Source organism: Pongo pygmaeus, chromosome 3, assembly GCF_028885625.2.
Source record: "Pongo pygmaeus isolate AG05252 chromosome 3, NHGRI_mPonPyg2-v2.0_pri, whole genome shotgun sequence".
Lineage (NCBI taxonomy): Eukaryota > Metazoa > Chordata > Mammalia > Primates > Hominidae > Pongo > Pongo pygmaeus.
Window position 1 is genome coordinate 20,670,068 of NC_072376.2, and position 26,635 is coordinate 20,696,702.

Sequence of the window (26,635 nt, forward strand, 5' to 3'; positions counted from 1 at the left end):
AGCATGAAGTAGTCTTTCGGGAAGAAAGAGGATCAAATATGTTAAAACTAATGTGTGCACCCATCCTAGATCATAGCATTTTTAGTTTCAAAGATTCTCATTGCCTTTCTCACACTAGCAATGCTCATAAATCGGGCCTTTAACTAAAAATCCACAACTGCCCTAATTCTAAGTGGTAAGAGAGAATTCAAATGCAAAATCAGACTCATGTCCATGCTTATAATGTTTCCATTTCCCCTTTGAAGAAAAACCGCCCTCAGTAAAACCAAAAGTGAATTTTAATGCATATCCATCATCTTAAAAAATGGATTTTACAAATTAAGCATTACGAACAATTTGTAAGTGCATTCTAATACTGTACACAGAGTTGAGAGCCAAGGATTTTATCATCTGATAAATCTAAATTTAAATATCTGAGTTCAAGGCCTACTCAACTATTTTCTAGCTTTGTGAATTTGGGAAGTTATTTAGGCTTGCTGTGCTTCAGGATCCTCATGGGCAAAATTAAGATTAAAATATCTACTTTATAAGGTAGAAGTGACACTTAAATAAGGCAATATATATATGAAACAGTTACTCCAGGATCTGACATATAATAAGTGCTCAATAAATGGTAGCTATTAAGGTTGAGAATAGTCATAAAGAAGTCCTAGGAACTAGCTAAATAGTAAAATACCAGTATTATATACTCTGCCTTTCATAAAATAAGTGCTATTAGGGAAAATGTTTTAACATCAGCATTTAAAACTATAATATCTTAATGCAATTCCAATATAAATTTATGTTTAAAGGGTAAATTTTCAAGGTTGAAATACTGAACAAAGCCCATTATAAAAATGTTTTATTTCACCCATTTCTTCTGAGTTCCAAGCAGGGAAGATAAAGAAAGAAACCAAATGAATGGATGATTTTACATGATAAACTCGAGAAAAATCAAGATGGTGCTTCAGTGACACACAGAAGTTTCTTACACGTAGTGATAGTCAAAACTAGTTTACTGAATTAGAACATCATGTAAATATTTCATTGTAAGATTTTTTGTGTGTGGTAAAATTTCTGTTCTTTTCTTGCATATGTTATTTATGAACATAAAACATGCCTCACTCATCCTCATGAGTCTCCACAATGCCTGGCAGATAGCAGGCACTCAATGAACTTAATCTGAATAATAACATAAGATTTATATTACAAGTAAACAAGGATTTACTGCTCAGCAATCTGCATAGCCCATGGTTAGCTACAACCAAACCTTTGAGGTAGCCTGCCTTTACATGGGCAGTTGGAAAAATCTTTATCCTCATTTTAATTTTCCTTCTCCCATTAACGCTTATACTTCAGTGAGAATAAAGTTAAATGAGTGTCTTTTTCTTCCTAGGTTGCTTACATTTTTAAGCATAAATCTCAGACCTAAAAGTTTTGCTTCCCTTTTGAAAACAAAATTAATTTAGAAAAACGTAATCAGGTTTTAATTTTTTAATTCATAAAGGGCAACTAATTTCTCAACCTAAATTATAGCACAAATTTACCAAAATTATTTTAGTCACAAAGAATTTGCATACCATAACAGAGTCATTCTTCAAAAACTTAAAGCCAAATCTAATACACACACATTAAGATTTTAGGAAACTGACAAGCCAGAATATAATTAAGTGAAAATTTAGATAGTATAGACAGCAAACTGGCCAAATTAATTTAAAATAGGAAATTAATTGAGCACCTACAATTATTACTAATCCTCAAAATAACCAATTAGCTGGCATTATTCCCCCTTTAGAGAGAGCAAGGCTCAGACTCAGAGACATGTGGCTCAAGACCATGCAACCAGTGAGGGAAAATTCTAAATTCAATCCTATGTCAGTAAGCCTTCAAAGCTTGATTTCTTTCCACTACACTTTAGTGCTGGAATAAAAACTTGGAAGGAACACACTCACACAAAGAAAGACTGATAGTGATGAGAGGGAGAAAAGTGCGAATTTGAAGGAAGATGAAGTAACTTCTTGAAAACGTTTGAGCTTTGTAGAGAAGCAATATACGTAACCCTCTCCAAGCAAGCCTAACCATTTCTTATGAATGACTGAGTTTTATTTTATTTCATTTTTGTAGGAAAAAAACTGAGATGGAGAAAGCAAGTGGCCCAAGGCAAAAATAGCAGTTGAACAAAAAGCTTAACATAGTGAATACGTACACTTAGCACAGGATTTGGCAAATATAGTTGTTTCATAAACATTTTTGGAATATATAACAGTAATCATTAATAAGTATTCAATGTTCAGTGACCCCGGTGCTGGGGTAAGCATTCGGCATGTAACTGACATTTCTCATGACAGTGCTATGAGGTGGGTGTTGTTCTCATCTCCATCCTTTGCGTGAGGATACTGACATTCAGAGAGCTTATGCTGCATGCCCACTTCCCAAGTCGGTAGAGACCTGGCCTGGTCCAGGAACTCTGCTTCAGATCCCCAGATCCTACTTACTATGCTTCACTGAATGAATAGAATAATCAGGACATTCTTAGCTCAATCCAATTACTTATAAATCAAATTTTTGCTGTAAAAGTTTATCATCAAGACTTAAATTGCTTTTATAAAATAAAATAAATACCACTTACACAACTGAAATGAAGTGAAAACAAAGGAAAGAAATTGCCATATATTTCACTGTGTCATGAGAATAAGAGTCACTGATCTTGGCAGATCTGAAGCATCCTCTCTGCTCTTTAAATGCCAAACTGATAGATTGTCAGGACAAGTGAAAAATATGCCTGAAAACTCATTAATACCCATATATTACCGGAAGCATTGCCCGCAAAAACAATTATGCTTGAATATGTGATAGAAGTCTTAGTGTATAAAATCCATTAAGGCAGAAATTAGAAACGAGAGGAACTTCCAAGAAGCTTAATTTATTGATTATTATTTTCATGAAATGAGGGTGCTGGAGGGAAAACAAAACATTGAAATAATGGAACAGAGAAGTATAATTAAGCAATATGTATGATGTTTATCAGTTTGAAAGACTACAATGGATCATGATTATAATTAAGTTGAACAACTACCAAAGAATGCTCATTGATAAAATTAATACTTGCCTAAAAAGAGAGTCTCTATCCTTTGGTGAAGAAGAGAAACTGATTTTGATGAACAATAATGACACTGTTAAAGGATAATGCATATGTGTGACACTATACTAAGCACTCACCCACGCTGTGTTATTTAATTTTCTCAGCAATGAGTTAAGAACCAGCAATGAGTTAAGAACTCCATTACATAAATGTTGGGACAAAAAAGGCAAAATAAAAAACTTGACCTATTCCAGTACCATCCTGTAGTTTTCATTTATAGCACATTTCCAATTGTTAATTATACACTTAATTATATATCTATTTAAGTGTGTATTCATTTTTAAATTATATGTTCCATGAGAAGAGGGATCGTAGATTTAATTTATCTCTACATATCCAGAGTCTGGCTCATTGTAGGTGCTCAGAATATGTGTTGAATAAACTTATGAATAAAAGAGATGTCGGAGTTCCAGCATCTAAATGCAAAGACATTCCATCCATTTGCCTCCCCCAGTGTCTCCCTTTGGGTGAATGTGGAGGGGATGGGTGTGAGGCATGTGGGAGCAGCAGTGAGATCCCAGAACAGTTAAGGGGAGATTTTTTTAAAAATCAAAGGAAGGTGTGACAGGAACTGAATTAACCGATTCCAAAAAGAAAAGTTCCAAGATTTAAGATCTTCCCTTTGATACTAATCAATTTATTGAAGACTCTTGACAAAGAACAAGAGAAAGAGCAAACAAAACTGATAGGACAGAGCCTGATGCATTAGTCACTTGTCAAAATTTGTTGGTAAGTGAAGAGAAAGTATGTTTAGCTTCCAAGTCCATTTATAAAAATATGGTTCTCCTGATACTAAAATAATCCCTGGATTCTTCCATAATAAGGGAAAGGAAAAAATGTAATCATCACTTATGTGTGTGCTATTCTGAACTCAGGCTATTTTTTAATTGGAATAAAGTATCAAGTCTCAGCCTCATTATTTTAAAGTAGTAGTTCCCACAAGGTATGATTAGGACCATAATTTATAACAAAAGGCAAAAGCTGTAGTCTTATTCTCGCTAGCCAGGAGTGAAATGGTGTTCACTTATCAACAAAACTATCTTTATTCTCAAGAAGGCTGAAGTTATTATCCACCAAGGACTGCTTTGCATCTACTTTGAGGAATTAAGACATCTACACCAACTAGAGATGGCACACCATTGTTGTTTGTGTATATGCTATGTAGATGGTTAGATTTTATATCAAGACCTGGATTTATCATCTAAGGGCAGATGTGCTTAAAATCCTGCACTATTGGGTATAAGTAACTTTGTGGATGCCACACAGTCACTCCAGCTATCAGTTTTCTCATGTCAGAGACAGAATGATAATTCCTGACCTATCTCCTGAAGCTACTGGAAAAATCACAAATGAGGTAAGGGATATAAAAACACCACATAAACCATAAAGTGCACTTTTCATTTTAACATAACCCATCACTCTTTCTTTACATCATTCCATCTAATTTCTGCATTCAGGTGTCAATTTTGAAGATAGAAAGACAGTCTTATCCTCAGTTGTGCTGGCAGATCCAGCTGAGTAAATGAAGAGTTAGAGCTTGGGAAATGTGCTCTTCCCTGCAAACAACAACAACAACAACAACAGTAATAATGGCTAACATGTATTAAGTGCTTATTCTATGCCAGACAATTTTGTAACTCACTGCAGCTGACCTGCAGCAGGACAACTCCATTCTGATATTGGGTCAGGTCATGGGTGAACTAGCGTAGGAGTGACCAAGAGAACCATTGTGTTTGCCATGTTCATAGTATAAGAAACTGGTTCTTCAGCCTTCACTAGTTGGAGAAAGGGTATAGAAATATTGTCAGAGTGGGAGGAAATCTTAGCAAACAGTTAACACACATCTTGCCCAAAGAGATGCATATGAATACATATAGCCCTGTTAAATGCTTACATAACCAATGTTTATTTGAGCAGCTCCATGTATAAAGAACTTAATACTTCGTGAATCAGTTGCATTCCATTTTTGTATGCTTGACTAAGAAAATGTTCCCTTTCTTTGGTATTGTCTTAAAATTTAGCTTCCTGTTGCTTCCATCTATTGATTTTAGTTATCCCCTTTGAAGTCAAATTGTAAAATTCAAATAATTATTCCATGTGACAGCCCTTAAATATTTAAAGACATATATCATATCTTGGCTAAGAGTTATTTCCTCATTAAAACAAAATAACTACCAACATTATTTTTCTTTTAAGATATAAAATAAATCTATGTAGATAGTGGTCAGATTCTGCCAATGAAATCATAATGATCTACTGTTCATCTATTTAACTTTGGGAAAACCTGGCTATAGGTGCTAGGCAATTACCAAATCAAAGGTTGTTATGGTGAGGAAAGTCTGAACAAATGTTTAAATCCCAATAACTTATCCCTGATCGTCCCTCCTCCCCTCAAGATGGCAACCTTAAACCAAAGGAGAAAATGGAAAGATTTTGATGCTAATTAGGTATGTGAGGTTTGCCTCCTCCTTCTCTATGGTTTGTAAGGCCATTCCAGATACATCAGGATTGTAATCCTAAGTGTCCTACACCCTACATCAGGAAATGAATTACCTATATTTCAGATATCATATGCAGGATACTTCTACTTTCTATATCTTTACTTATAGGGAGCTGTGATCCCAAACCCTACTAAAGGCATCCCAGACCATAGCAGAGGTACTCTAAAAGCAATTAGCTGGTAATGAAAGGAACAATAACAATACATTATACACTAATTGTAATTGAAATCTACTCCGTCTCTAGAGAATATTGTCAGATACGTAGCCAAGAATGGGATTTTATTTTCTAATTGTGTAAATGTTCATATTTTTTTGTATATCATAGTATTTGTAATTAGTAATAAGTCACTATGACATAAGGATTCTGCAACCATCACTTGGATTATTCCTCAATATTTAAATTCAGAGACACAGCAGGCCTGGTAGAACTAATCATCTTCTCATCCATTCAGAAGCAGATGAGTATCTCCTACTCTGAGCCTGGTGCCATGGTGAGCACTGGGAATAGAGATAAAAGAAAGTCAAATCATATGGAAATGGAAATAACGCAATAGTGAGAGATGAAAAGAAGAAACCATATTACTATAAAATAGTCTAAGTAATCAGTTAGAATATCCTGGACTCAGTGCTGTAGGGGCACAAAGATGGAGGTATATATATATATGTATATATATATGGAGGTGTATATATATATGTACATATATACATATACATATATGTACATATATACATATACGTATATGTATATATGTACATATATATGTACATATATACATGTTCAGGGTCGGAGAAAAGGATAGTAAGGCAAGGGTTCTAGAGAAGGTAATAGCTAAGCTGAGCCTTAAGGGGCAAAAAAAGCATATGAGGCATAGTCTAGACCACAATCTAACTGGGGAAGCAAGAAATAAAATATTAATGCAAAAGGGTTGAATTGGATAAGCAGACTAAATACTGTAAGCAAGGAAGATAAGAAACAAGAAGCTACATTTCAGAAGCAGCTGCTTCTCTGTATTTCGAACTATGTATGAGGTTTAAATAGTCAAAGGACAGAAGGCAAATTATGCTTCCTTTAATTCTCTCTTATACTCCCAAATTGTATTCCTTCATGACACTCTTCACAAGTGAGTAATAACTTATTAAAAACTGTCCCCCCCTTCTAAGCTGTAAATTACAGAGGATAGGGACCAAGTATGTTTTTTTCTCCATTGCATTGCTGCCATTAATTGCATAGTTCTTACCACCAAGCACCTGTTTAGTTAATATTTGTTAAATAGTCGAAGAATTAGATTAATGAATTGAATTTCATAAGATGCTAGAAAAGTAAGATGTTTTATAATATATTCATGGTTTGGTTTAGTGATGATGACATGTAAATTAAAAATAAAATTTGGAAGGAGCAACTAGAATTAAGGAAGGGCAAATCAGAGGGTAGGAAAAGATTACTATTAGCATTTCCAGCAAAATTTAGAGCTTGTATTGTCTTGATGTTTTAGTGTAAAAGTGGTATTATGAAAAAGGTATATTAAAGGATTAACTGGGTCCTATGAGCCAAAAAAACTAGAGGAGGAGTGAATAGCTAGGTGAATAGCTAGGCAGCTGGTGTCTCATTCATTCTGGTTGGAAAGGGATGAAACCTATTCTAAAGTGTTTTCAGTAGGTGTGGGAAGGGAAGAAAAGAATAGCTATCAAGGAATCAATTGTTTGTGAATAGGATGGCATAGACCTTATTTGGCAAGCAAGAACAGCTACATAATTTGCTGTGTCCGGGGAAAAATAAATTGCAGGGCCCCTTGTTTAAAGAGTATGAATAATCTCAAGACAGTGATACCAGAGGCTAAAATAAGGGTGGGGTCCTTCTAAGTATGTAGCCCTTTGCAACCAGACAGGCTGTATATCCATGAAGCTGGCCGGTTGTCAGGAATCTCATATAAAGAAAGGAGGAAAGAAGAAAGCAAAGAAAGAACGAATGAAGGGAACAAGAAAAAATAAAAGGTTTAGGGATTTTTATTTCAGCATATACTCAAGTTGTGTGACATACATATACATATATTAAAAACAACCTTTAATTGTACAGTGTGTCATATCTCCTAAGTTTAACATGTGATCCCAATGGGTCATTACTATCTTCAATGCACAGTAGATGTTATTAGTTTATTGTTTTGTAGAGAAGGGAACTAGACAACATGTTTCAACCAGTGTATCAGTAAGGCTATGCTTATAGACAAAACTGATCCTCTCTCTCTCTTAAAATTAGGTCTCATAATTTTAAACTACATAATAGAAACAATGTCCAATCAAGGCAGGTAAGTATCCCGCTAATCTGCTGAATATTTCTCAGTGCAGAACCACTATGTCTATGTATCAATACTTAGAAATGGATAAAACACACAAGAACACTATAGCTTGTCAAGAGGAGGAGATTAATTCAGGTATTCAGATGTTTGAAAAATGTCTTATATAAAGAAAAGCTAAAAAAATGACAATATTTAACAAAGAAAAAGGAAGGACAAATGGGATAAATAGTGCCTGCATTTATTGAAGGATTACTCAGAGAATCTAAAATCATTTGAGTTACCCTAATAGGTGTCATGAAAAACAAGGAGGAACGTTATAGGAATGAACATTTTACTTCTGTATTAGGAAAACCTTCTGCCAGTATGAAGTCAAAAAGGAAAATGGCCTATTCCCAACAATTTTATTTTTACCTGTGTAAAGAAAAATTGTGAAATATTTTGAAATAGACCAAAAGAAAACACAAAAACAAAACAAAACAAAACAAAAACCACAGGCTATCCTGTCTGATGCAGACTTTTGGGTATCTCAAGCTTTTATTGTCTTTGAGATATTTTGTAACTACGTAAATTATAAAAGCTGAAAATAATGCAAATCACTTTTGTCTATTGAAGTGCAAATTTGTAGTGTCTAAATGATTATTGCCCTATAACTCCTTTTGGATGTACTTGTAAATTCTTTTTAGCATTCTAGATTTGCCTATAATGTGTGGTTCTTTGAGAGTCACTTTGAATCAATTATAATATCTTACTGGTGCCTTCAGTAATTCTGGAGTTAAATAAAATTTTTGAGACGTGCGTTTGTTCTATATTTGTATGACAGTCTTGATTTTACCTTTAAAAACCTTTATCTTTTAATACTTACAAATGTGCAATTAAAGCAAGTTATTTTAACATCTATCAGAAACATTCTGAAAGAGATTCCTGAATTTGTAGCAGACTGGACTAAAATATTCTCAAAGGCACCTTTTAACTCTGATAATGTCCAATATATGAAGAAAAGGAATTAACACAAAGAATAAATTGTTCTAATTGAGTGACTTGGTGAAGGGAGACACCATTGAAAGCCACAAATACAGTCCTATGGTGCTGCACTGGAAGTTGTCTATAAGTGAATTCAGACTTACTGAGACCAAAGTGATATAGAGGGATAGTCATGGGAAAATATACAGGAGTAACAGAATTCAGGCTGATTTCTGGATGACAAAATTAGGGATCTGACTTAGAAGTCATTGACAGAGAGAAGCACTGAAATTATCACTATGACAATTATGCCAAGAAAAAGTAAGGGAAAAATCGGCAAAGAGATAACATCTGTTATTTGTGAAATCCTCAGAATGTGGCTATTGTTGGAGAAGAGAAGAGCATTTATTATTTGACACAACTTGTTTCCATCTTGGTAACTATGGATCATGGATGTCTCATTTTTTTCTCTGTAACAATGCAAGAGAACAAAAGACATATATAAGATATCTCATTTGGTTATTTTAAGTATTCTATCATAGAAAGTACTGACTTACCTTTTGATTTCTCATTTTATTCTCACAAGTTTTCTTAGACAAAATGGAAATTATGATTGATTGGTTGGAGTTTTAAAAGATCTGGATAATTTTGTTAAGGTTGATCATCACTATTATGCACAAATAATTTAAACAGGTACTTTGGCTTCTTGAGAATGGAGCTCTCAATAATTTTGTTCATAGTTGTTTGTATTCCAAGAACTTCTGAATCCAACCCCATGATTGAATTCAACATCATTGTAAGGCATGTGCTTATAAGAAAGCTGCATATTCAATCTTCTACTTCTTTGAAAGAGGTGAAAGTATAATTCTAGCAAGACAAATATGCAGGCCTAATTGATAATTTTTATTTCTGTATAGAGATTCAACAAGAGCTAAGGTGTCATAAGGAAAGTCACTGAAAGAGCTGACTAACACATAAAATGATTTTTTTGGTGTTTGAAGAGAGAAAGGAAGAAAAAACAATCTATGATTAGAGTGCCCCTTAGTTTCATTTCAAAGAGCATGAGGCTCTCATGGCTGCATGAGGCCTCCACTAAAACGAGATGAATGGGACGGAAAAACTTATGAGTTTATTGAAATTGCAATATTACAATTTGCCAAGAGTTCTGATCTATGATGTCCAACAGTTTTCCAACTCCTTGGGACTCCCTCTAAAATGCTGCATTGCATATATTCATTCTGCAATTTAAATAACGTGTGTGTGTGTGTGTGTGTGTGTGTGTGTGTGTTTCTTAACAGAGTGAAAAAAAAAAAAGTCCTGCTATTCCATAGACACCAGGGCAAGGAGCAGAGTGTTTGTGTACACACATTGGACTGTAAAAATCAAGAATAAAATTCTTAACTTATGCTTCCACTTCTGGGCTGAATGCCCATTGCTGGTTTACTTTACCCTAAAATTGCAGGAATTAAAAATGTGATCCGTTTATTATCTCTGAAAGAGCAAAGACAGAGTGGGAGCCTCCGAGTGGTTTTGTGGTCGGAGTGCTCTGCTCTTCTGCTGACAGCCTGTCAGTGCCCTGTTCCTTTCTCATCCTTAATTAGAATTCTCGGATTCTGAGGTTGCCGTCTGTACCACATTTGCCACTGTGGTCCCTGGACCTGGCACAAACACGGCTCACCTCGTCCTGTCCTCGTAAAATGACTCATTACTTTCTCCAGCTGTTATCTATTAGCACTGCAGATTTTGCACCAATTTCCATGCCAAGTCATCTCTCCCACCCTCCCCATTGCCCCACAACCTACTGGAGCCAGCTGGTGAGAATTCCCACACCTTGTTTAAGAGGACATTTTCTTGACACATCAAGACAGATGCATGCCCTTAAGTGCACATATGCCAAGACCTGAAACAGGATAATTTGTCCAGTTCTCAGTCACACAGATTTTGAAAAATCTAGTTCCATAGCAGCATTAATGCCATGTCAACATTTGAGACAAATAGTGCAAGAATTGTCTGTTACTGAGTGAGCCATTACTCAGGCTGTTCTCATCTGAAGAATCTTTGCATTTAGTGTGTTCAAGCTAAAATAGGAATCATTTGTGTTCAAAATTACTTGTGAACACCTACCAGCCAACATAATTTGCTTACTTAATATACCTTGGGGACTGCATGTATGTAGGAAATGGAGCTAGGAAATGAGACTTGTGAACAAGCTGAAAGGGAAAAAAAACAGGTTACCTTGAAAGATACAATACCAAATTTCTTGTAATTTAAAATAACTCCTCAACAGCAACAATGTAAAGAAAGACAGTTACTGTGTTCTGTGAACGAAGCTGTGCTCTCAGATTTCTATGTTCCAACTCATGGCATCCTGACTTACACCATATGTTAGGATACTATGATAGAGTTTAGAGATATAGAAATAAACAATTCAATATTTTTGAAATGAGCTATTGGCCAAAAGTACAAAATCTTTTAATGAACAACAACAAAAGCAACCAACGACAAATAAGGGAGAATAGCATAATAGTTATGACCAAAGGTTTTGGGCTGGAAAAATACATCTGCTTAATTTCATCACACTTTTGAGCAATTCTTAACTTTTATGAGAACAATAATAATATGCAGGGCTGGTGGGTAGATGATATAAGATGTAAAATTCTCAGGGCAATACTTGGCTCTATAGTGAGTCTTTGGTAAATAGAAACCAGCATCAGAAATTATAATGGGGAGGAGGGATGAAGGTAGAAGGAGGGAAAAGAGAGTAAAACATAGTCAATCATCAATCAATCAGAACAGAGCAAAATATGGTTGAATGGCTTAACTTGATCTCAGGAAGAAAAATGCTTCTCAGAGATAAAGATAATTTAAAAATTATATGAGACAAAAAATTGATGGAAGTGTCTACATAAAAATTTAAAACTTCTGCACATAAGAACAAACCATACACAGAATTAAAAGGCAAGTCAATTGCAATTATTGGTAGCAATTATTTAGGAAAGAGGAAAGGAGAGAAGTCAGAACAGGAATACCAGTTCACTTATAACTGTGCTAGTATTGATTTTTGTCTTTCCCACTTCCTCTTTTAAAAATTTTATTTATTTATTTATTTATTTATCTATCTATCTATCTATCTATCTATCTATCTATCTATCTATCTATCTATCTTTCTATCTATCTATCTATCTATCTATCTTTGAGATGGAGTCTGCTCTGTTGCCCAAGCTGGAGTGCAGTGGCGTGACCTCAGCTCACTGCAACCTCTGCCTTCCAGATTCAAGCAATTCTCATGCCTCAGCCTCCAGAGTTGCTGGGATTACAGGCGCCCACCACCATGCCCGGCTAATTTTTGTATTTTTAGTAGAGATGGGGTTTCGCCATGTTGGTCAGGCTGGTCTCAAAATCCTGACCTCAGATGATCTACCTGCTTCGGCCTCCCAAAGTGCTGAGATTACAGGCATGAGGCACTGGGCCTGGCCTATTTATTTCATAATTGACAAATAAAAACTATATTTTTATGGTATACAAAATAATGCTTTGATATGTGTACTCATGCTTAGCATTTGAATTAGAAATTGGAACCACATTCACAAAAGATAATGTATAATTATAGAAATCATAACTACGCAAATATTAGAGGGCATTTACTATATACATAAGTCTAACTGGATATTGGTAAAGAAACAGTGTACATCAGGAAGAGTCAGTGCTTGGTGGCTTCTTAGAGCTGAGGGCATCATATTATGGCCCTCACTTTAGTGCAGGAAATCCTGTAGGTTTTTTGCTCTAAGCCACATATATAGCCAGAATTCCTTGTTTCTCCCACGTGGCTGGGCTTTGTGATGTCCAGGCAAGATCTTATATTTGGAATTTTTTATCTTCTTTTCTATTGGGCTGTCAGTTGGCCACTTCTCAGGAATGTTATGAAGGAAATCTCTATATTTGATGATTTGATATTGAAAATAAGGTTATAGGCCTGTGATTACACCTGGTTTCTTTTTATCTTACTTAGAGGTTGTAGTGTACATTAGAACCTTAGAATACTGTGTTCCCTTAGAGACATTTAGGCTCATGCCATATCTGGAACAAATTCTTGTGTCTAAACGTCTCTAGGGGAAGACAGTATTTATAACAAGCGACTGCTTTGGGTAATGCAGTGAAATACACAAATATGTTCTTCATGCATTTTTACCTATGCTATACTTTGTGCCTTTTAAACTAAGTTTTTAAATTTGCAATTTGATCTACCCAACAGTTCCCCATTAATAGTAAACATTTATAGTTTTCTGATTTCTTGCTGGAATTATGTTCACATCCAGATCTTCATTATTTTTCCATTTCCAGATTTGTTTTGTTCACCTACCTCTGACTTATGAAGCAAGTTCTCCTCCAGAAAATGTTTACTATTAATATATATATGTATGTATGTATATATTACTACTAATATACATATGTATGTATGTTTACTACTACTATATGTATGTATGTATGTACTACTAATATATGTATGTATGTGTTTTTATATATATATTTTACTATGTAGTAATTAATATGTATATACACACACACACCAATGCCTCTGTTTAATTAAGACAATTTTGTTACTAATAACATTAGACTTAACAAATAGAAGTTTCCCATAATGCAATGATCACCTGAAAACCATGAAAATCAACTGGCAAAACTAATGGTAAATATGTAAAAATCTGGGCTAGTACTATAGCTAGAAAGGCTATAGTGGTACTCTATGTTGGATGCCACTATCTTTCCTTAGGGAACTTTTAAAATAATACCAATGTCTTGGTTACAAACCAATTTTAATGAGTAGCTAGTGCTGAGTATCACTAACCTTATTTATGAAATTTTATAAAAAGGCCAATCGGAGAGGTAAATACCATATGTCTTTAACATTCCAAATTAATCACTACTCACAATAGCTTAGACATAAAATATGTAGAAAGTCCATAAGATTCTCTTTGACTGAAAGGAAGCCATAATGGAAACGGACATATAAGCAAAATCCTTTTATACTGTATTGCTATGATCACTATGTCAATATTTCATTTCCTACAGAGTTTCCTATTTACTTGGCACTTAAAGAAGAAGGAAATCACTCTTCTCTTTCCTTCAAGTCAAATGGCCAGGGAATATGGAGCCATGGGGGAATTTAGGAGGAGTACAGGTTGCGTTTTAGGGAAAATGGAAAGCTGCTTCTTGGCATCCTTCTTCATCAGAGGAACAATAAATGCTTTCATCTAAAGTCCTTTTCCTACTCTCAATTTCCCCATGGACTACCTTGTCGCTGGAGCCTCATTGACTCATAATAATTGGATATGGCCTGTTCTGTAATGAGTTGGCTGCTATCATGATAACCACTGCATAAATACCTAATGAAATGAGAGCTGTCTCCTCCATGCCCAGCCAAGCTGGTTGCCTCCTGGCCAAGAGAACATCCTAGAGGAAACTGCACAGACTGCGTGTTTTCTGCAGAAGTTCAAGTTAATAAAGTTTCAAACTAATGGCATTTTTTTCCACAACCAATCTCAAGGGCGAACGGCTTTAGCAAGGATGCTTGCTGGAGTCTGGAATTTGACTAATGAAACACTCATTAGCCATCTCCTTCAGGGTTTATCATGTTTAAGACTACCTCACCAATGAGGCAACTGGAATACAATCAAAGTCTAAATGGAAAGTAGAAATTGAAGTTCACCTTTTCTGGTCAAGAGATTCACACTGAATATTTTCTATTTATAAATAAGGCAATGGTATGATTTCTTGTAAGAGATTAGTTGTCTTCTAAAATTGAGATAACTTGAAATGTGATATTTCACATGTGCTTTATCAAATAACATCTTTAGTTATATATCATAGAAATGGACTGGCTGCCTTAAATAGAAAAACAATTAATTGTGTGGATTTTGAAAAGTACAGTGGCTTGATAGAAAGGCCAGGCTTTTAAACTAAAGATGGGAATTAAGGCAGTTCTGAGAATCTAAGTAGCATAAACTCCTCAATAAAGATATTCAATTCAGGATGCAATATCTAGAGTAAATGTGCTACAAATACTTTTCCTCCAGCCTCTTGGTGACAAGTTGACTGAAGTAACTCTGACCTTATGTTCTCCCATGTTCAAATTCAGTAGGAAAAAAAGTCCTGATAACATCAGTGAACGTTTCCTTGGGTATCATTGGCTCCAAAAGTCAGGTACTTATTTCTGAAGCAATTACTCTGATTAAAAGATTGTTCTTTGCTCACCCCTGAAATAAGAAAAAGCACAGAATCCACTCCATCTGAAACTCAGAGTCTAAGAGTTGAGGAGAGATGGTTCTTTCAAAGAAATTGTCAGAATACTTGTCACAAAAGAAGAACACGTAATTCCATGAAGGCAAAAAGAAATGTGTACTGTGCTGCAAAATATAGTCTCCACAAAGGTTTACAGGTAGAAATTAAAAGACAATGAAGGGCAAAGACGCATATTGTTCAACAGTTGTTCAACATTATATGTCATTAAGGAAGTACAAATTAAAACAAAACATGGCCAAAATCTAAAACACCAAAAACACCAAATGCTGGCAAAGATGTGGAGCAGCAGGAACTCATTCACTGCTAGTGGGAACGCAAAATAAGATTTGCTTCGGAAGACTGTTTGGCAGTTTTTTATGAAATTAAAAATACTGTTAATATACAGTCTAACAATTTGAAAACATATGTCCACCAAGACCTTGCACATGGATGTTTATCGCAGTTTTATTTATAATTGCCAAAACTTAAAAGCAACCAACATATGTTTCTGTAGGCGAATGAATAATTAAACTGAGGTACAGCTACACAATGGACTATTTTCAGCATGAAAAATAAATAAGCTATCAAGTCATGAAAAGACACGGCTTCATAAGGAGAAACCTTAAGTGTGTACACTACGTGGGGAAAGCCAAGCTGAAAACGCTATAGACTCTATGATTCCAACTATATGACACTCTAGAAAAGGCAAAAATGATAAAGACAGGAAAAAGATCAGAGGTTGCAATGGGTCACAAGGGCACAAGAGAAGAATAGGCAGAGCACACAGGATTTTTAGGGCAGTGAAAAGATTCTATATGATACCACAATGGTATATCTATGTCGTTACACCTGTTATAATGCACAGGATGTATGACGCCAAGAGTGAAACCTAATGTAAACTATGGACTAGGTAATAATTATTTGTCAATGCAGAGTCATCGTTTTTAACAAATATACCACTATGGGGTGTGAAGTTGACAGTGGTAGAGGTGTGCATGTGTAGGGGTAGGGGATATACCGGAACTCTCTATTCCTTCTACTCAATTTTTTTTGAACCTAAAACTCCTCTAAAATATAAAGTCTATTAAGAAAAAAACAGGGGGAAGGGGGAGGGATAGCATTAGGAGATATGCCTAATGTAAATGACGAGTTGGTGGGTGCAGCACACCAACATGGCACATGTATACATATGTAACAAACCTGCACGTTGTGTACATGCATCCTAAAACTTAAAGTATAATAATAATTAAAAAGAAAGAAAAAAACATATATGCAGGTCCCAGAAACCAGTACTCTACACTTTTCCTGACTTCCTTCTTGGCCTTCTCATTAGCACCAAGGTCCCTGGTACACCACAAAAAGCCAAGGCTTGAAGTTAGCTGAGTTTTAATTCTGCCAGCCTTTCCTTAGCTCTGTGACCCTGAGCAAAATGCCTAACCTTCACATTCAGATATAAAATGACATAAACCTGTACAAATGACATAAACATCCAGTAACCACAAGCAATATTTATTGAGCACATACTATGTGCCAGACACTAAAATAAGCACTTTATGTATAATAACTAATTTAATCCTCACTTAACCTTGTGAGGTAGTTACTACTGTTCCCATTATTTTAGAGCTAAATAAAGGAATGCAGAAAGTGACTAAGCATGTTTCATAAAGTAACATGGCTAATAAGCATGAAAGTTGGAATACCAGCCCAGACAATCTAGGTCTAGAAGCTTTGCTTTTACAAATACACTGAATTTCCTGCATATATCATGTCCATACAGAGTAGGGTGTAAAAGTTTTAATTTCCTTTTCTTTCTCTATCCTCTCTCTGTTGTGCCTCTTGAATCACAGGAGTTCCACCAACTTTATATCATTTTTTTTTAAAGCTTACAAATAAATAAGTGGAGGGAAACTAAGGTAGTATTAGGAATTCTAGATTCCAAATAACTGTTTTCAATGGGTTGTAACTTTGAATAGATTTTTGTTTTTGAGTAAGGAGATGGATAACTGGGTAATGTATCTAAGATTGACATTGGACCAGTATTTCAACTCTTACTTAATTCGTCCTATCTCTACCTCTCTATTCACTTTCCCTTTCAGAAGAAAGAAGGGCAGCATAAAAATAATGTCTAATTCAGGCTTTTGGTATGAAATGGTTTTAGGTTTTGAAGAGTAATCCATTTATGGAACAAAAGAGTCTTAAGTGAGGCTCAACAAGAATCAAAAGAGTAATAACACTTAACACTGGGAAGAATGAATATTCAGAAGAGGCACTTTAGCTTCTATTACAGAAAAAAATATCATTGTTCCCTTCTTCTGTTCATAGATGCATATTGGTTTATATGACAGATTTATTCCTGAGTCGAGTATATCAAATGTTGGTTAAAATATTCACTCTCTGAGTTTTCTGTTTTGGTAAGGTGAACCCATTTTTTAAAGTAGCTAATTCTTTTGTAATGTCTGAGTTTCTTTTGTTGTGGTTGTTTTGTTTTGTTTTTTCAGTTTTCTGGCTGTTGCATATACCTACCTCAATTGTTGAGTTTCCAAAGATAAGGCAAGCCTCCTTCCTTTCTACATTTCTTCCTTCCTTCTTTCTTTGAGAAACATTTATTTAGACACTGGGCAGGGGGAATAAAGATGAATAAGATATGGGCCTTAAAAGATCAGAAATAGAGTTAAACAAAATTAACATATGGGAGTTGGCTCATCAGAGCAATGACACTGACTGCTCTGCTCACTGAATATTCATAAGTTCTCCTCACACCCCTTTTACAACTAGGTGGGGTCATGTGACTGACTCTGACCACCAAGCTCTGAGTGGAAGTAAAGCAAAGCTTATCATTTTCAGGCCAGAATACATAATTGCTGGTGCAAGACTTTCCAGCAAACACTTGCCTAGAAACTCAAGAAGCCACATATTCTGGATTGTGTTTTTCCAAAATGAGGGAGACATCCTCAGCCTAGATTGACAGTTAACTATGAGGAATTCAGCTCCCCACTACCCAGCATTAGACATGGGCCATGTATGAGAAATAGAACTTTGTTGCTTGAAGGAACTGAAAATTCGGGGTTAATTTAGGGGCTCAGCATGGCTTATCCTAATCAGACTAATATATTTATAACATGGGATGGAAAACACAGGGAATAATAACATTTATGTAGATCTAACTGTGGGCCCAGAATTATTTTAAGTACATAACACATATCACTTCACGTTATCCTCACAACAATCCAATGAAGTAGGTACTACTATTATTTCCATTTTACAGATGAGTAACTTGAGGCACAAGCAGGTAACCAATTTGCCTACAAATATATAATAAAACATGTTGGAGCTGGGAATTAAACCTAGGCCATCTGGCTCCAGGGTTCATTACCTTAACAAGAATGCAATTAGAAAACAAAACAAATGCGCAATTGCACAATGGAAGTATACTGTCTCAGGGTTTCCTTCAATTTGGAATATTAATATTTAGAATCAACATTTGGCATATTCCATTTGGAATATTATGCTGGTGCAAAAGTAATTGTGGTTTTGGTCATGAAAAGTAATGGCGAAAACCGCAATTACTTTTTTTAAAAAAATTTATTATACTTTTTATACTTTAAATTCTGGGATACATGTGCAGAACGTGCAGGTTTGTTACACAGGTATACATGTGCCATGGTGATTTGCTGCACCCATCAACCTGTCATCTAGGTTTTAAGTCCCACATACATTAGGTATTTGTCCTAATGCTATCCCTACCCTTGCCCCCAACCCTCTGACAGGCCCCAGTGTGTGATGTTCCCCTCCCTGTGTCCATATGTTCTTATTGTTCAACTCCCATTTATGAGTGAGAACATGAGATGTTTGGTTTTCTGTTCCTGTGATAGTTTGCTGAGAATGATGGTTTCCAGCTCCACCCATGTCCCTGCACAGGACATGAACTCATTCTTTTTTATGGCTACATAGTATTCCACAGTGTATATGTGCCACATTTTCTTTATCCAGTCTATCATTGATGGGCATTTGGGTTGGTTCCAAGTCTCTGTTACTATGAATAGTGCTACAGTAAATGTGTGTGTATGTGTCTTTATAGTAGAATGATTTATAATCCTTTGGGTATATACCCAGTAATGGGATTGCTGGGTCAAATGGTATTTCTGGTTCCAGATCCTTGAGGAATGCCACACTGTCTTCCACAATGCTTGAACTAATTTACACCCCTACCAACAGTGTAAAAGCATTCCTATTTCTCCACATCTTCTCCAGCATGTCGTTTCCTGACTTTTCAATGATTGCCCTTCTAATTGGCAATGATATGGTATCTCACTATAGTTTATGCAACCAATAAACATATGAAAAAAAGCTCATCATCACTGGTCATTAGAGAATTGCAATTACTTTTGCACCAACCTAAATAGTATCATTTAGTCCCTGAAAAAATATTTATTGAGAACCTACCGTGTGCTGACTTCTCTGTTCAGCCTCAATCCTATCCTAGGTGGTGGAAAACTGAGAATCCCCAGGAGCATGTGAGAAATTAAACAGAGCAGCTTCAGGGGCCACTTGAAATCTCCTGCTTTCCAGAGCAACTTGTGTTGAAGCACAGAGAAAGTGTTGAGGATTGTTACTTCAATAAATCCCCAAATTTGCATTAGAAGACAGTTAGTTTGTCCTTAGCGCAACCGACGCCTTGTATCATGGCCCAACTCTCCTAATTGTTCAGCTTTCATTCTCTGTTTCTTGTTTAACACAATGGTCTGTATCTCATAGAATTCCAAACAGACATAGGCTACTTTTGTCATAAGGCAAATTGGCTTATAATTATACTAATTCAACTAATATTTATATTTTGCCATCTATAATAAAAATTTTCAACTGGATGAATTCTAATGGGCAAATATTTCAGTAAACCATAATTGGGCTTCAAAAGCAATTTTTATTAACGCTTCTTGTAACATATGAATAAACACATTTATATATATGTTACAAGAAGTGTATCGACTCTGTAAATGGTAACAACTGTTAACACTGCATTTTTATTTCTGCTGTTGCTTTTAGGAGATGACCTCCATAACCTGGAACAAAGATATTGTCTTTCTTAACTTGGCATGTTGCTAAAGTCATAGTCAAATCAAATTGTGAGTGCACTGTTTTGAAACCCCCCTCCCTATCTCCATCTACCTTTCCTGGAGAGGAAAAAATAAAAACAAAAAAAGAACAAAAACAAAGCTTGCCTCCACCTGGCTTTGAGCCAGGGAAGAAGAAGAAAGAAGCTTTTGTTATTGATGCTATTTATAACCCTGAATTACTCTGTTAGAATAATGGGGCCTGAGCAGGGGAAGATCTTTTGTTTGCTTAGTACAAACGCATCTTCCCCCTCAGTAAAACCTTACTTAGGATCACACTAAACAGCCACTGCAGGTACCAGGTGTGGAGCTAAAAGCTAGGAAAGGACCAAGATATTTGTAAAGAAGAAATGGAGAGGAATTGAGTTCCAGGCAGAAGATTTGGAAGTGGAAACCACCCTCCGAGGAGATGGAGAGCCAGTGGAGGATGGGTTACTATCTATCTGAAGCCTGTGGAGACTGAGGAGAAAATAAGTGTTTCAAGGGGTTTTGTCGAGTGAAACATCATGGGGGTGGTGGTGGTGAATGTGAAGTCGTCCCACCTACAATACCTTTGATAAAATATTGTTCATTGATATGGTTTGGCTGTGTCCTCACTCAAATCTCATCTTGAATTGTAGCTCCCATAATTCCCACATGTTGTGGGAGGGACCTGGTGGGAGATAATTGCATCATGGGGGTGGTTTCCCCCATACTGTTTTTGTGGTAGTGAATAAGTCTCAGAAGACCTGATGGTTTTATAAGGGGAAACCACTTTCACTTGGTTCTCTTTTCTCTCTTGTCTGCCGCCATGTAAGATGTGCTTTTCACCTTCGGCCATGATCATGAGGCCTCCCCAGACACGTGCAGTCTGGGGAGATTTAATAAGTCTACTAAATCTTTTTCTTTATAAATTATCCAGTCTCAGGTATGTCTTTATCAGCAATGTGAAAATGGACTAATACACCCATGAATGTCTTCACACAATGTTCTAGAAAGAAGCGCCTTCCTGTTTCAAAATTAGCATAGGATGAAAGCCAGGCCTGTCTCAGAAAGCTGAGGGGAGGGCCACATCACCAAATTCTGCCATCAAAGCCACTTTCCTTCAGTTCATTGGCTTTCCCAAGGTATAAAAGAAAAGTGTTTTGTTTGATTGCTCCTTTCATTATCTACAGCTCCCTTGGAGCCTAGGTCTACTGTATTCATTCAAAAAGAGTTGGCAGACTGGGGATGACCCAAAATTACAGCATTGAGGACATTTTCTTAAAATATACTACCATGCTGTTTTTATTGCTTTAACAGCAAAGCATCCAGACAATGCAGGTTTTTAGGATATTGTGTTTTTCCAGAGAAATCAAATGAATTAGGTCCCCAGTGGTAAATATAAAAATAAAAAGAGGTCTTGTTCGATTTATAGGAAAACATATATTTAGCTATAAAGGAGAGAAAGAAAAAGACAACAGAAGAGAAAAGAAAAAATGCATTTTAAGAGAGTAATAAATAATTATGAACTGTTGATTCAATTGGGAGGGTAAATTATTTCAGTATGTCTGAAAAATGCAGAAAGCTGTAAAATCACTAGTGAGCATGCCACTGACTATTCTGGATTAAAGCAGCACCGGTTACCATTAAATGAAAGGAGAGAACACGGAAGAATGTAATATTGTGTTTTATGCATAAACAGTGTTCCAAGTACTTACTACATGCAACAATTTTGTAAGATTGATTTTGTGCCCATTTTAGCATTGGGGATAATTGTGTTTCAAAAAGGTTAATCACCTAGACCAGTGTGTATAGAGAACACGCATTTTAAGTTAACTGAAGAATAATTGAACTCTTAGTGTTTGCCAGGCTGTATACAAGATCAGGGTCAGAAAACTCTGTAAAGCATCAGACAGTACACATTTTAGGCTTTGCAAGTCATATAGTCTCTGATGTAATACTCAACTCTGCAGTTGTAGTACAAAACTAGCTATAGGAGATATGTAAAAAATGAGAGTGGTTGTGTGCCAATAAAACTTTATTTACAAAACCAGGCAGGCAGCAGACTGGATTTGGCCTGGGGTTTATCAACTCCTATGATTGATGATGAGGGTATGATGGTGAGAAAGTCAACTCATTAATCCCTCACAGAGCCTCTCTAATTCTGAAGACACTATTTCACTGTTTTCTTGCATCTGCTTTATTTAGACAGTGCTTCCCCCAAAAAAGATCTGAGATTTTCAAGCTAAAAATGTTTAACTACGAAAAGTAAATATTTGCAAGATCTACACATCAGCACCCTGGTTCTTTTGCATTCATGCACCAGTGGGGTCTCCCAACCCATCCAATACACGAATTTTCAGTTTGTCTCCATGTCTTTCCACAGTTTCCAATTCCAAGTGCAAATATCCTCCTAGCTGATTTCCCATTAAACAGAGCCACATTATGACTCCTGGAAGACACATCAGGTTAGGATTATTAGACTTATCTTCAGGGAACAGACATCTCAGAACATATCAGAATTTATGAAGTTGATGCATTTGATTAACTGTATCATTGCTGCAGTCCTACAGCTGGATCATTGTTTCGCTGTCAATATTCTTCAGATCTTGATTTGAGCATCCTTGCAACACTATTCCTCCTCTATTCACTTAGCTCCTGTGTGGAGACAGGGACCCTTCAGGAAATGTTCTACTGCCTCCTATGTTCTGCTTTGAATCCTCCTCCCCTGTTTCACATGTTAAAACAAATAATACATTTTGAACATTAATACACATTTTTGAAAATTATTTTTCAGTCTGTACAACCTTTTGATTCTGGTTACTTCCCTTTCTTAGAAAGGGAATCAATAACCAAGAGTGTTTTTAAAATAAAGTTTCTATTATAATAATTATGATTTATTATTTTTATAGTACTATAATTTCAGAATTTCCTTAAAGAAATTAATTTCCAAGTTCACAACTTTCCCCTCAAAATGCAAATGGTAACAAAAATAAGAAAGAAAAAAATGATAATAACTACCATGTATTACGTACTTAATAGGTGCCACAGACTGTATTAAACACCATAAATAGATTGACTTTTTTATATACAAACATAAAATTATAAAATTAGAGGTAAGCTTGAGAGCAAAATACTACCACAGTAAGTAATTCAAGTGACAGTGCTGTCCTTTGTTGCTTCTACTACAAAGTGAATTATAGGGTTTGGCTTTTACTAGTTCAGATCTGTATTTTAGGTGTGAGTTCAATAATTGTTCTGAGCAGACTTGCTCTGGCCAAGCTGACTGCTGTATCCTGTATTAACTTGCCTGGTTTACCTACCAAAGGTGAATTGCTCTGGATGCCAGGAGAATTGAGTTTAAGAAGCCAGGATTTGGAGATAACCTATAAATATTGGGGGCAGGCCCAAAGGAAGTTGTAGGGAGTACTAAATATATGACTTGACGACAATAGAGACACAGCCCTATTCTCAAGGATTTTGATTCACTAAATCTGGGTAGGATTCAGTAATAAATATCATTTTCAACAAAAATCCTCAGCAATTCTGTTGCAGGTGGTCCTCAGATCACATCTTAAGAAATATTGATGTAAATAGAACTGTTTCAAACTGCCTCTTTCTTCATTCCCTTACTCCCTCTGCTAACCAAGTCCTCCCACTCTGTCCACTGAAAGGGCCAGGCTTGGTGATGCTGAGGTATGGCTTCCTCCCTAAAGCAAGTAAACAATACAAAAGCTTTTACGCTGAGCCAAAATGTTCACTTAATACCAACTTGTAACAGTCTCTTGTATTTTGTATCTAGATCCTTGATCCAAAACTATCTAAATTTGGAATGAAGCTGCTCAAACTTTCATAATTACTGACATTATTAAGATTTTAAATCTGTATAGAACTAAAGTTTTAATTTTTTAATTGATGCATAATAGATGTACATATTTTGGGGGTACACGTGATAGTCTGATACATTCATATAATGTATAAATTGGTGTAATTGGGCTATTCATCACCTTATTTATTTTTTATTTGAGAAATATTCAAATTATTCTCTTCTAGCTGTTTTGAAATATACAATAGATTAGCATAAACTATAGTCATCCTGCTGATCAGTTGAATACCAGTTATTTCTCCTGTCTAACTGTGTATACTTGTACCCACTAATCAACTTCTCTTAAAGTTCTTATTTTCCAGCCATGCCTAGAATCTTGACCTAGTACTTGTGAACACTCATGCTCTGCATGTGTTTATAACACTTTCGATTTCCCCATGGTTGTGAGCTGTTCCTCTGAATTGACACTTGGATAGATGACCTCCAATACCCATGTTGCATTTCATTTCCATCATGAATACTTGTGTATGAGCTCCTTGCTACATCTATAAAATTGGATTTCCAGCCTTGCCTTATCTATCCTTGCTCAGGTACCTGCTAATAGACATCTCCTCTTGCAAATTCCACAAAGATACCAAATCCAATATCACCAACACAAACCTGATCCCCTTTTGGCATTTAAAAAAATCTTACTAAAGAAGACCATCACTAATCCAGTCATTAACGTCAAACAAACAAAACAAAAAACTGAGTGTCATCCTAGATCCCTTTATGCTTACCACACATCCCTTCATTTAATCCCCCAACCGTTTTCACAGGCACCAGTGTCCTGGGGTTCTATCTGGGCTTCCTAGCACCAATCTCCCTCCTCTCAATTCCTTCTTCACATTGCTGCAGTCCAAACTATCATAAAACCAAATCTGATTATGCCATTGCTTTTCTTTTCTCCTTAAAACACTTTAATGTTTTCACATTGCCAAAAGAATCAATTTCAACATCCATGCAATTAAAAAATGCATTTATAACCCAGAGACTGCCAATTTACCCCAACTAATCTCCATCTCATTCCATGTATATAATCAAAATTAAAAAATATATATATCCAGCTATAATAAGTACTTACAGTGTCCCAGATGTGCTGTTCTGCTTCTGACCCTGACCACTCCAACTTAAATCACCATCATGTTTTTTCTGCACCTCTGTAAGAGACTCTCCTTTCCCCTTTCTCTTCCCCTAAACATGTCCTCCACCCAACCCCCTAAGTGAATTTTGATAAAATAATAAGATCATGTCAGTCCTCTATTTGGCTCTCCAATAGCTTCCTGCCGCACTGGATGGATGTTCATATTCCATCCATTGGTCTACAAGGTCTTCTATGATCTGATTGCTGCCTACCCTCTGCCCCTTCTCTCCTTCCATCCTCCCACTCTTTCAAATCACTCCAACCAAACTGACCTTCCTGATCCTCGCATGAGCCAAGCTCATTTCTGCTTTAGGAACTTTGCTCTCAGAACCTTCCTGTAGCTTTTCCTCCATGCTTATGCATGACTGGTTCTTACTCCTTATTCAGGTCTCAATTATCACCTCCTCGGAGAAGCTCTCCTTGACCACACCATCAAATGCTAAGTGTCCTCCCCATATTTCTCTGTTACTTTACTGTGCTTTATTTTCTTCACGCCATTTCTCACTTAGCAAAATCACCTGAATTAGTTTACTAATATAGTCATGCCCCTCCCCCACGCAATTGTAAGCACACCATTTCCTGGCACAGAGCACTAGTTCAATAAGCATTTGTTGAATATCTCAATGTCTTTGCTTATGTTGTTCCTTCTGTTTCATATAGGCTTCTTCAACCTTGGGCACTGACTACTGGCTAGGCTCTAGAATATTCTTCAACACCTAGTTCAAACAACTCTTCTGCTGGGAAGTCCTCTTTCCCCCCAAACAGCATTGATCATATCTAGGTTTGCCTTGCTCCATGTCTCATTACAGCATCAAACTGTTTCATAACTATTTGCTTGCATGTCCTTCTCCCAAATTAGACCTCCTTGGAGTAAAGGCTGAATCTTATTCATCTCAGGATCCTCTGCATATAACATGGTTCTCCAGGGGCAGTAGATACTCAATAAATGTATCCTGAATGAACAAATAAATCTGCTGCTGCCCATACCAGATGTAGATAAGATGTGAGAACAGTGATGATCAGAGTGATGGAGCCTTAAGACTAATAAATAAGCTGAACTCAAGTCTCTCTCATTGTATGTGTGTGTGTTGACTTTTCACATGTATAGAAAGATACACACATAAAGTATGAATAATCCTCAAGTACAATGATTCAAAGAAATTACATATAATTAATCCTTATTATATTGCTCAGAATGTATTTTAAATATATTTGGTCATTTATGGCTAATGCAACAATTGTAGCTGCAACTGTAGCTGTCGGTACTCATCTTTTTGATTTACGTATGTCTGTAACTGTACTTACCTGAATTCATTGGTTCAGAATAAAGAAGGAAGAGTATGAAGCAATTCAAATATAATGCTTAGTTCAAGGGAGGTACTTTAAATCTCTTCTTAAT

At 36.0% G+C, this 26,635-nt stretch overlaps 1 protein-coding gene and 1 long non-coding RNA gene across 3 annotated transcripts in view; one reads left to right on the forward strand and one right to left on the reverse strand.

The window, feature by feature from the left end:
• Nucleotides 1-26,635, reverse strand: part of KCNIP4 (potassium voltage-gated channel interacting protein 4) — a 1,227,081-nt gene that overhangs the window by 848,685 nt on the left and 351,761 nt on the right. The window lies entirely within an intron of this gene.
• LOC129035713 (uncharacterized) overlaps nt 1-26,635 on the forward strand; it is a 38,265-nt gene that overhangs the window by 743 nt on the left and 10,887 nt on the right. The gene's annotated exons all lie outside the window — the stretch shown is intronic.